Source organism: Triticum dicoccoides, chromosome 6A (assembly GCF_002162155.2).
Source record: "Triticum dicoccoides isolate Atlit2015 ecotype Zavitan chromosome 6A, WEW_v2.0, whole genome shotgun sequence".
Lineage (NCBI taxonomy): Eukaryota > Viridiplantae > Streptophyta > Magnoliopsida > Poales > Poaceae > Triticum > Triticum dicoccoides.
The window spans coordinates 504655241-504666854 of NC_041390.1; positions in this window are offsets into that span (position 1 = coordinate 504655241).

The following is an 11614-nucleotide window of genomic DNA, read 5'->3' on the forward strand; positions in this document are numbered from 1 at the left end:
ACCTTTGCTAGCCTCTCTAACACCGCGCACCTTTCGCCGGTATCATACACCTACCATATACCTTCCTCAAAACAGCCACCATACCTACCTATTATGGCATTTCCATAGCCATTCCAAGATATATTGCCATGCAACTTTCCACCATCTAGTTCATCATGACACATTCATCATTTTCATATTGCCTAGCATGATCATGTAGTTGACATAGTATTTGTGGCAAAGCCACCGTTCATATTTTTTTCATACTTGTCACTCTTGATTCATTGCATATCCCGGTACACCACCGGAGGCATCCATATAGAGTCATACTTTGTTTTAGAATCGAGTTGTAATCATTGAGTTGTAAATAAATAAAAGTGTGATGATCATTATTTAATATAGCATTGTCCCAAAAAAAGAGAAAGGCCAAAGAAAAAAAGAAGGCCCCCCAAAAAAGATAAAATAAATAAAAAGGGCAATGCTACTATCCTTTTACCACACTTGTGCTTCAAAGTAGCACCATGATCTACATAGTAGAGAGTCTCTCATGTTATCACTTTCATATACTAGTGGGAATTTTACATTATAGAACTTGGCTTGTATATTCCAATGATGGGCTTCCTCAAATTGCCCTAGGTCTTCATGAGCAAGCAAGTTAGATGCACACCCAGTTAGTTTCTTTTTGAGCTTTCATATACTTATAGCTCTAGTGCATCCGTTGCATGGCAATCCCTACTCACTCACATTGATCTCTATTGATGGGCATCTCCATAGCCCGTTGATACGCCTAGTTGATGTGAGACTATCTTCTCCTTTTTGTCTTCTCCACAACCACCATTCTATTCTACCTATAGTGCTATATCCATGGCTCACGCTCATGTATTGCGTGAAGATTGAAAAAGTTAAAGTATGAAACAATTGCTTGGCTTGTCATCGGGGTTGTGCATGATTTAAATACTTTGTGTGGTGAAGATAAAGCATAGCCAGACTATATGATTTTGTAGGGATAACTTTCTTTGGCCATGTTATTTTGAGAAGACATAATTGCTTTGTTAGTATGCTTGAAGTATTATTATTTTTATGTCAATATAATCTTTTGTCTTGAATATTTTGGAATCTGAATATTCATATCACAATTAAGAAGATTTGCATTGAAATTATGCCAAGTAGCACACCGCATCAAAAATTCTTTCTTTATCATTTACCTACTCGAGGACGAGCAGGAATTAAGCTTGGGGATGCCTGATACGTCTCCAACGTATCTAAAATTTTTGATTGCTCCATGCTATATTATCTACTGTTTTGGACTATATTGGGCTTTATTTTCCACTTTTATATTATTTTTGGGACTAACCTATTAACCGGAGGCCCAGCCCAGAATTGCTGTCTTTTTTTGCCTATTTCAGTGTTTCGAAGAAACGGAATATCAAACGGAGTCCAAACGGAATAAAACCTTCGGGAACGTGATTTTCTCACCGAACGTGATCCAGGAGACTTGGACCCTACTCTAAGGAGTCAAAGAGGCAGTCACGAGGGTGCCCCCCCCTAGGGCGCGCCCCCTGCCTCGTGGGCCCCTCGGTGCTCCACCGACGTACTCCTTCCTCCTATATATACCTACGTACCCCCAAACAATCAGAAGAGGAGCAAAAAAAACCTAATTCCACCGCCGCAACTTTCTGTATCCACGAGATCCCATCTTAGGGCCTGTTCCGGAGCTCCGCCGGAGAGGGCCGTCATCACGGAGGGCTTCTACATCATCATAGCCTCTCCGATGAAGTGTGAGTAGTTTACCTCAGACCTTCGGGTCCATAGTTAGTAGCTAGATGGCTTCTTCTCTCTTTTTGGATCTCAATACAAAGTTCTCCCCCTCTCTTGTGGAGATCTATTCGATGTAATCTTCGTTTTGTGGTGTGTTTGTTGAGATCGATGAATTGTGGGTTTATGATCAAGTCTATCTATGAATAATATTTGAATCTTCTCTAAATTCTTTTATGTATGATTGGTTATCTTTGCAAGTCTCTTCGAATTATCCGTTTGGTTTGGCCAACTAGATTGGTAGTTCTTGCCATGGGAAAAGTGCTTAGCTTCGGGTTCGATCTTGCGGTGTTCTTTCCCAGTGACAGAAGGGGTAGCAAGGCATGTATTGCATCGTTGCCATCGAGGATAACAAGATGGGGTTTATTTCATATTGCATGAATTTATCTCTCTACATCATGTCATCTTGCTTAAGGCGTTACTCTGTTTTTAACTTAATACTCTAGATGCATGCTGGATAGCGGTCGATGAGTGGAATAATAGTAGTAGATGCAGAATCGTTTCGGTCTACTTGTCATGGACGTGATGCCTATATACATGATCATGCCTAGATATTCTCATAACTATGCTCAATGTTGTCAATTGCTCAAAAGTAATTTGTTCACCCACCATAGAACACTTATGCTCTTGAGAGAAGCCACTAGTGAAACCTATGGCCCCCAGGTCTATTCTCATCATATCAATCTCCATCACTTTAATCTTGCTTTGCTTTTTTACTTTGCATCTTTATACCAAAAATACCAAAAATATTATATCTATCAGATCTCACTCTCGTAAGTGACCGTGAAGGGATTGACAACCCCTAATCGCGTTGGTTGTGAGTAGCTATCGTTTTGTGCAGGTACGAGGGACTTGAGCGTGTCCTCCTACTGGATTGATACCTTGATTCTCAAAAACTGAGGGAAATACTTACGCTACTCTGCTGCATCATCCCTTCCTCTTCGGGGAAAACCAACGCAAGCTCAAGACGTAGCACCATGATGTTCTAAAAGACTCTTAAAATAATATAAGTGGAGTATGAGAGATCAATAATTTCTATAAAATAAAACCACCACTGTGCTCTAAAAGATATAAGTGAAGCACTAGAGCAAAATTATCTAGCTCAAAAGATACGAGTGAAGCACATAGAGTATTCTAATAAATTCTGATTCGTGCGTGTCTCTCCCAAAAGGTGTGTGAAGCAAGGATGATTGTGGTAAACTAAAAAGCAAAGACTCAAATCATACAAGACACTCTAAGAAAACACATATCATGTGGTGAATAAAAATATAGCCTCAAGTAAAGTTACCGATAGACGAAGACGAAAGAGGGGATGCCTTCCGGGGCATCCCCAAGCTTAGGCTTTTGGTTGTCCTTGAATTTTACCTTGGGGTGCCTTGGGCATCCCCAAGCTTAGGCTCTTGCCACTCCTCATTCCAAAATCCATCAGATCTTTAACCAAAAACTTGGAAACTTCACAACACAAAACTTCAACAGAAAATCTCATGAGCTCCGTTAGTATAATAAAATAAACCACCACTTTAAGGTACTGTAATGAACTCACTCTTTATTTATATTGGTGTTAAACCTACTGTATTCCAACTTCTCTATGGTTCATACCCCCTGATACTACTCATAGATTCACCAAAGTAAGCAAACAACACACGAAAAACAGAATCTGTCGAAAACAGAACAGTCTGTAGCAATCTGGAGATTTTGAATACTTCTGTAACTTCAAAAATTCTGAAAAATTAGGACGACCTGAGCAATTTGTATATTGATCTACTTCAAGTGTATTGGGTATTTTATCTCTCTCTGGTAAAAATTGAAAATTATTTTCGTGAGCGCATACTTTCTGTTTTTATCAGCCAGATCAAACAACAATCACCCAAGAAGATCCTAAAGGCCTTACTTGGCACAAAAACTAATTAAAATATAAAAAACACAATCATAACAGAAGCTAGATGAATTATTTATTGCTAAACAGGAACAAAAAGTAAAGAACATAAATAAAATTGGGTTGCCTCTCAACAAGCGCTATTGTTTAACGCACCTAGCTAGGCATGAAAACAAGAATAGATCTAGGTATTGCCATAATAATGATAAGGAAAATCGCGAAAACTCATCTCATACTCCCTAAGTTCAGTAGCAAGTTTTCTTTGTGGCAGGCAAAAGTAATCAAAAGGGCTAAATTTAATGGGACGAAAGTCCCCAAGATCAAGCTCGGGAGGTGTCGTGGGTTTGTCACGGCAGATGTCTTCATGAAAGGACTTAGTCGTGGAGCCATCGCTACGGGTTAGCTTAAGGGGTTAAACCGGACAAGGGACACGGGGAATTTTATACTAGTTCGGCCCCTTCGAGGAAGGTAAAAGCCTACGTCTAGTTGTGATTGGTATTGCTAAGGTTTTGAAGGCCAGGGAGCGAATCCACTTTGTCTGGCTCTCGAGTTGTTGTTGTCTGTCCTTAAACCGCGGTCGGGTCGTCCCTTTATATACATAGGTTGACGCCCGCCGGACTACAGAGCCCCGAAGCCGGATCATAAACGTGTCCGGTTCGGTCTCTACTCTCTCTATCTTATCATATAAGTTATTTGACTAGGTCGGTTTACATTTACAGGCTATAACCTGCCTTTGGGCCTTGGGCCTTCCTTAAAGCGCCATTATCCTCACATCTTCATGGGCTTCTAATCTTCAAAGAGTCAATCCGGCTACATAAGGCTGGTTTACCTCTAGTAGTAATATCCCCAACATTAGGCCCCGGATTGGTTTGAACTTGTTCATGTCAATCTTCCATACTTAGAAAAAATCGTCTCTCCTATCTTCACTTTGATCTTGTAAACCGCCATGACGTCATATTTCAAGATTATGATAAACTGCCCTGATGTCATCCATCCGTTGATGTCGGAGATTACCTTCATTTAATATATATTCAGTCATCAAGGCGACACCTTTATTAACTTATCCATTTTTTGGGCTCCTCGATTCTCGTGCTTGCCATTTTATCGCTTCACCTTATAAATAGGGCCGAGGGGTCATTTTCACCTCCCCCTCGTGCCTCTTCGCGTCGTCTTCCTTGCGCCGCTCAGCCTCTGGAGCTCCGCCGCCACCGTCGATCGTCGCCTCTGCTCCGACCCTGGCCGCTGCATCACCCTGAACGCACCAGAATACTGCGGCGCCTTTCCGCTTCCTCACCAGCTCCGGTAAGTTCTCTGCTTTTTTCACCACAGATCTGTTCTAGGGTTTCGACGTTATTTGCAGTTCTTCCAAAGTTCATCAGTGCTGTTCTTCCCTGTTCTTCCTTTAGGGCCTCTTTGGATTGAAGGATTTTCATAGGAATATTGGAGGATTCCAATCCATTGGATTTTTTCCTAAAGAAGCCCTTTGGATCAAAGGAACCACACCTCCAAAATTCCTATGGATGCATTCCTACACCTCAATCCTATAGGAATTTCAACATCCACTATAACCTCTTTTTTACACTGATTCGCGTAGGATCGAGGCACTTTTCCTCTGTTTTTCCTGTGTTCCATCCAAATGACCATTCTTGTAGTTTTCCTCTATTTTGTAATCCTCTGTTTTGCACCTACAATCCCGTCAAATTCCTGTGTTTTTTGAATTCCTTTGTTTTCTAATCATGTGATCCAAAGAAGCCCTTAGTATGTAGATGAACACTTCATGCTTAACGTATCTCTTGCCGTAGCTGACCTACCATGGTCATCACAAATCCTTATGCGCAAAGAACTGATCTAATCTGTCATAAATTGCTTCAGTTCTGCACCCCTTCAAGATCCAATTATTTTTGCTTTTCTGTCTTATCTTAGATCCGAAAGTTTTATATGTCACTATGAGATCTGTTTCTATGTTCCTGTGAGATCCGTTTCTCCTCGCACCAATATAAGCGGTTTGACCTTGTATAAATAGTCTATGCCATTAGCCCTCTAATAAACCGGAGGAGCATTTTACCTTCATAATTATGCTCCGGTTTAACAGTGTCTGAGAAATCCTGTGCTAGTATACCCTTTTTCTCTTATTGCAAGTCTCCGGGTTGTACCATTTCACATATCAGTATGTTTCTTACTCCCTTGTCTCTTGTATATAATCATGCGTAATTTATAAACCGGCCTTTCATTTTCAGTTTGTTTGCTTTGCAATGGCCAAACAATTCACTGCCTGCAACTAGGCTCGTTCCCGGGTTACTGAGGCTCAATTGAATGAGATGGTTGGCATCGGCTCTCTACCTAAGAAAACTGAGATCAAATGGCGAGTACCAGGAACAGAAAATCCTCCAACCCCAAGGCAGGGCGAGGTGGTGGTCTTTGTTGACCATATAGTTCGTGGTTTCAAACCGCCAGGGTCAAAGTTTTATCGAGATGTGCTTGCCAGCTTCCAACTGCATCCACAAGATATTGGTCCCAACTCAATTTCCAACTTATGCAACTTCCAGGTCTTTTGTGAAGTATATTTACAAGAAGAACCAACTACAGAACTATTCCGGGATTTCTTTCACTTAAACCGGCGCACAGAGTTTGTAAATGGCCCGAACACAGAACTTGGTGGTGTCTCGATTCAGAAGCGGAAATAAGTGGAATTTCCTCATGCCAAACATCATAGTCACTCGAAGGAATGGAACCAAATATGGTTTTATTGCAGAGACACTTCGCCTCAAGATGAAAATCCCCTCCCCGGCTTTCGTGATCACAGACTATCCAATACTCACCCAATGCCACAACGCCTGAGCTCTTCAGAAAGGGCGAAATACGCTCCTCAACTCGCCAAGCTCCGAACCTTTATGGCAAATGGTTTAACAGGCGTGGATTTTGTGCGCTGTTGGATATCCTGGAGTATCTTGCCGCTAAGCTGGCATCCCGGTTTAATGTGCGAATATACCAGTGAAGTTGACGACCCCCAACGCCATTGCAACATCCAATTATCTAAAGAAGAAGTTACTGAAGGTGTAAAGAAGATTCTGAATGAATCGGAACTGGTCTGTAGTCAAACCGGTCTGAGTCCCTTCTATGCCAAGAACAAACCGCCTGCTGTAAGCATTACACTTCCTCTTCATCTCTAATATCTTTAAATTATACAATCTGTAACCCTTCTTCTTTATATATATAGGGTGATGACCCCTTCTGGAAACGGAAATCCATAGAGAAAGCGGCAAAGCCAACTGGAGACAAAGCGGTCAAGCCATCCCGCCCAAAGACCAAAGCCGTAAAACAAACGTCAAAGCGAAAAACGGCTGACCGGATTAATATGGAGCTTGATGATGATACTGATGATCCAGAAGTTGAGGTAGAACTTGACTCACTTGGCTCTCTTTTTATGCATCTTGTTAACAATGATCTTCCTCAGGAGGATGCAGAAGCTAGTCAAGCTGATTACGTAGAGGTAATTACCATTTCCTCCAGTTCAGACTCTATGCCAACACAAAAAACTTGCCAAGCAATCCGGAAAGTAAGCTTTTCTCATCCTCTTGCTCACTTGGATACAACATTTATTTTGAAGACTCAACAGCATGAAGCTCGCCGGACAACCCGGCACAGTGGCCAACAGGTCACTTCAACCGGTTTACCTGACACTCCGGTTTGGAAGCGCCGGTCTGAGGTCTCTCCTACTTCTGACCATTCACCCCAACGCAGGTTATTTCAGACAGCCTCTTAATCCATCCGATTCAAATTATCAGGTGACACCTCCTTCCTCTTCTGGTGAATCGACAGCAACTCAACTCCCCCCTTTGAATACTGTGGCCGGGTGAGTTGTAAAAACCTTTCCTTTCAATGCGCCCTACATCCTTTGAATAGGATGTTAATCCTTTTTTATTCTGTTTGCAGGGCCAAAGCCAGACCCAGTAAGAAAGCTCGGGTCACCAATCCGCCAGAAGACCCTGTCGCCGAAGAAGAAGAACCAAGAGGTGAACCGGAACAGACTGGTGAACCGAAAGGCCCCCATCCTGAAACTACTTTTGATGATCCGCCCCTTGATGGCCAACATACCGACAAACCAATAGACGCTGAGCCTGCCGCACCCGATACTGAACCGGCAGAATCAAACCGGGCCAGTCCGATGAAAGACACTGAAATTCCATCATCATCCATAAAAAATCCTAAAGGCCAAGGTGATGACGTTATTATTACTGGAATAGTTCACAGCTCTCCTGGCCATCCCATTATTTTAGCTCAGCATAGTGCCAAAGAAGAGCAAACTGCTAGGGATAAAGGTAAATAGAGCAGCGACTTATCAAACTATGCTCATCTTAACGCTAATGAGCTTCATTCCGGCTTCTTGAACCGTCTGCACTCAAACTGGGATTATGAAGCAGGTCTGGTAAACTTGATGAAAGAGCGATATGAGGTAAATTCTTCTCCCTTTGTATATTGATTTATAGCTGAAACACTATCCCAAGTAGCCCCCAAGGGCCGTTTTATGATTGTTAATCACAAAACGGGTCTTTGTAACACTTCAAGCATCCCATCATTGATCCTTGCAATGGCGTGTCGCCAATAATACATAAGACTCATCTTGAAAAAAATAGATAACTTTCTGCAGCATAGCCTCCAAAGGCCGGTTTAACTTGGCAGGTTAATCCGGTTTTTAATCCACACAGCCGTTTTAGAACAAACGCACATTAGCCCCCAAGTGTCAAGGATAATGCTTGCATTGTTCTGGAGACTTGTATAGAGTATAGTATTTGAGAGCAAATAGGCATTAGCCCCCAAGTATGAAGTGTATAACTTGTTATATGCTTTATACTTAGTGCATAAATATGTTGTGTGTTGAATATACCTTCAATGTTGCAGGCTGAACTGAGAAGCAAAGATGCCTGAAATTCTGACTTGCAAGAAAATGTGAAATCTCAACAAGCTGAAGCTGCAAAAGCCAAAGAGGAGCTGGCCCAGGCCCTGGCCGGAATGGAAAAGCTGAAAGAATCCTTCAACCAAGATCGTGCTGAATGGGAAACCAAAAAAGCCGGTTTAACCAAGAGAGCTGTAGACGCCGAGGCAGCCCTGAAACCAATGGCTGAAGAACTAGCCGGTTTGGAGCGCCAAATCAATGCTATGACATCTGCTATGTTTGGTAAGTGTCTGCTTATGTATGGTGCGCCAGTCAATGAATCTTAAAGCTGACCAAAATGTTGATAAAATCTTTGGCAGGCACTCGGATCACTCATCTTGGTGCAGATATGCGGATGAAGCTCAAGGCGGCATATACATTGGTTGAGCAGCTATACTCTGGGTCTCAGCGGGCCATTAGTACGGCGGCTTATAACAAACCGGCTCCAACTTTGATTAAGGAGACCCTTGAGAAGCTGGACATGTTACCAGCCCGTATTGCCGAGTTGAAGAGAGCCGCTGCCAGAGCAGGAGCTTTAACCACCCTTATTCGAGCCAAGGCCTGGATTCCAGACATTGAAGCGGAGGATATCATTAAAGGATATCCAAGCGTTAAATAAGACGGTTCAAACTTCGACAATGATGATCTTCGGCGGCTGACCAAACAGATGCGGCCAGCGGCCAGCAAGTTGGCGGAGGATACCGATTTGTCCCATTTTCAACCGTTTTATGATGCAGAAGGGAAAAGACAGCTGTCCGACATCCATGAAGTCGAAGAACTTGTGCCTCCGATTCGTAAGCACACTTACGCCCATGATATTAAGCCTTCTGATCTTATCCATGAGGAAGCAGTGTTCCAAGCTTTAACCGGAATCGATTGGTCAACGGCAGATTTCCAGCGTCTGGGGAGGGATGAAGAAGTGCCTACATCAACTGATCCGCAACCGTCAAACTGTCGTGATGAAGAGTCCTGATCCGGTCACCGGTTTATATGGCTACTGTGAAAAACAATGGCATTGTTTGAGCCGCTTTGAAGCTTCATGTAATAGGATAGCTGAAACTCTGTTTATCTGCCATGCCATCGAGCATGTTTCGTAATGCTTTGTGACAATCTGTGCCGCCCTTCGGGATATATTTTATGCATAACCCATGATGAATTGCCTTCCTGGGTACAAAAAACTTAAAAGTGTCTAGTGGTTTACCGCTAGACATGTCATAATATCCAAGAAGTGTATAGTACTTTAGATGAATAATCAAGTGTTTGTACAAAAAATAATGTACAGAACGTACCTCATTGATTGACCAAACATGTATACAGCAAAGGTGTTAACACCAATCCGGGACGTTTGATAATTTCATCTTCATAATGCTGGTCTATATATTAAACTGGACCGGTATAACTACCGGATTTTCTTTATAACACTGGTGATTTAGTCAAACCAGGCCGGGTCAATGAACACCGGTTTATAATTGATCATGTGCCAACAACTAGTAGTTGAAAAGCAAACCGGGTCAAGGATGCCGGTTTATCAAAAAATACTTATGATGTTCAATAAACAAAATTCAAATAGGAAAATATGCGAGGCTTTTTACGAGCTGCCAGGCTCCAAATCGAGGCTTTTCATGGGCTGCCAGGCCTCCGAGTTAAACCATTTAACAAAGCCTTTTAAGATGGGCCTCCAATTAACCAATCATCGTTTTAACTGTGACAAGTTCAGGGTCTGTAAAAGATTGACTTGTCAAACATTCGATGGGTCATACCAGGATTACCTGGATAGGAGTGGCTTACTTGATGAAGGCAGGCTAACCCGGGTTTTTAGGTGAATACACTAGGCTTCCAAGCCGTGGCTTGATAGCCAATTATGAGGGTCCTTTCAAACCCTTTGCTGCTTTGCAAAAAAGAGCCCCCGAGTAACTTTGTGAGCGATGCTCAGTGTGCGCCTATGTTTGAGTCTGTACTATGTACAACACTCTCTTTGGCTCCACAAGTTTTTCCTTTTGTGGCTGAAACGCCTATCAAGAGGTGTAGCTGTGGTTCAAACATGACCAAGCCCCCTAGTGATTTTCTTTATCTCTATGCAGCTGCTAAAGCCGGTTTAACAAAGACTCCGCTTTGTCAGTTAACTTGTAAAAGCACATACATGATATAAGAAAGAACAGATACCCCGCTTATAACGGAGGCTCCGGTTTATTATATGATATATACATTGTCATAAATATGTACAGATGAAGAGCCTATGGCTTCAAGTATAGTAAGGCCAAAGGAGAGCTATGTTCCATGGCCGCTTTGTCTCCTCCTCCGATTGACGTGAGTCTTCATGCTCTCGAACATCAATGAGGTAGTAAGATCCATTGTGCAGATTTTTGCTGACCACAAAGGGTCCTTCCCAAGGGGGGATAACTTGTGCATATCAGTCTGATCCTGGATGAGCCAAAGCACCAAATCACCTTCTTGAAAGGTTCTAGTTTTAACCCGGCGGCTGTGATAACGTCGAAGATCTTGTTGATAAATCGCCGAACATGCTGCTGCAAGATCACGCTCTTCATCCAACAGGTCCAGAGAGTCCTGACGTGCCTTCTTATTATCAGTTTCAACATAAGCTGCCACACGGGGCGAATCGTGACGGGTGTCACTAGGAAGAACTGCCTCTGCTCCATAAACCATGAAGAAAGGTGTGTAACCCGTAGACCTATTGGGTGTGGTGTTGATGCTCCATAACACAGAAGGTAGCTCCTCAACCCAACAACCCGGCGTCCGCTTTAAGGGAACAATAAGCCTTGGTTTGATACCCCATAGAATTTCTTGATTTGCCCTTTCCGCTTGACCATTAGATTGGGGGTGAGCCACTGATGCTAGATCAAGCCGGATGTGCTCACGTTGACAGAATTATTCCATCTCCCCTTTTGATAGATTAGTACCATTATCTATTATAATTCTATGTGGAAAGCCAAACCAGAATATCACCTTTTTGATGAATTGAACCGCCGTGGCTGCATCACACTTGCTGACTG